Raw genomic sequence first — 1,053 nt, forward strand, 5'->3', positions numbered from 1 at the left:
TTTATTAATTAATAATAATAATAATAATAATAATAATAATAATAATAATAATAATAATAATAATAATAATAATAATAATAATAAATGATGAACGTCATAAATAGTGACGTGTCTCCAAATTGATTCATTCTTGATCGGATCCAAATGTTCTGATCAAACCCATATGGACAGAATATTTTGGGTTCGAATCAGAACCGAGTCAAAAGCGGAGCCGCTTCGGGTTGAACTGAAAAACTTTCTGCTGCTAAAATCCGCTTTGGTTCGGTTCGGTTCGGTTCGGTTCGGTTCTGAGGACAGACAATGAAGCTACAATCAGCATAAAAATTAAAACCAAAACGAGTCAGAACCAGAACCGCTCAGAGCGCCTGAACAGAACCCGAGCCGACCGCGAAGAACCGAACCGGAACATTTTATTAAAATAAAAATATAAATCAATTAAAATTTATTCCAAAATTAGAGAATAAATTCTGAGAGTTAAATGTTTTAATTATCGCTTTGGGCCAGAAACCGAATCCTGCGAGGTTCGGTTCGAAACGGATCAGAGATCAAATCATTTTCATTTCGTTTGATTTTTAGTTTTTCTTTAATTATTTATAAATTCTTCTGATTGTGGATCAAATGAAGTTCGGTCCAGTTACTGTCCGCGGCGGTTCCGGAACATTCTGCGGGTTCTGATCCACTCAGAACCAGAACCGCTCCAGTGAAAACAGCGGTGGTTCCGAACCTGCAATAAAAGAACCAAAAAAATAAATGAAAATAAATCATTAATAATAATCATGAAACTTATGATAGTAAATAAACAAATTTTTAAATTAAAAGTTTCACAGAAGAAGAAACAGAAAGATTAGAACCAGAACCAGAACCAGAACCAGAACCAGAACCAGACAGGAGGAGACAGGAAGAGACAGGAGGAGACAGGAGGACACAGCAAGAGACAGGAGGAGACAGGTGGACACATGAGGAGACAGTAGGACACAGCAGGAGACAGGAGGAGACAGGAGGAGACAGCAGGAGACAGGAGGAGACAGGAGGAGACAGGAGGACACATGAGGA

At 38.0% G+C, this 1,053-nt stretch overlaps 1 protein-coding gene across 1 annotated transcript in view; it reads left to right on the forward strand.

Moving 5' to 3' along the window:
- The window catches only part of LOC103460172 (chorion-specific transcription factor GCMb), a 12,302-nt gene that overhangs the window by 1,204 nt on the left and 10,045 nt on the right, over window positions 1-1,053 (forward strand). The gene's annotated exons all lie outside the window — the stretch shown is intronic.

The sequence above is a fragment of the Poecilia reticulata genome, unplaced genomic scaffold (genome assembly GCF_000633615.1).
Source record: "Poecilia reticulata strain Guanapo unplaced genomic scaffold, Guppy_female_1.0+MT scaffold_190, whole genome shotgun sequence".
Taxonomy (NCBI): Eukaryota; Metazoa; Chordata; class Actinopteri; order Cyprinodontiformes; family Poeciliidae; genus Poecilia; species Poecilia reticulata.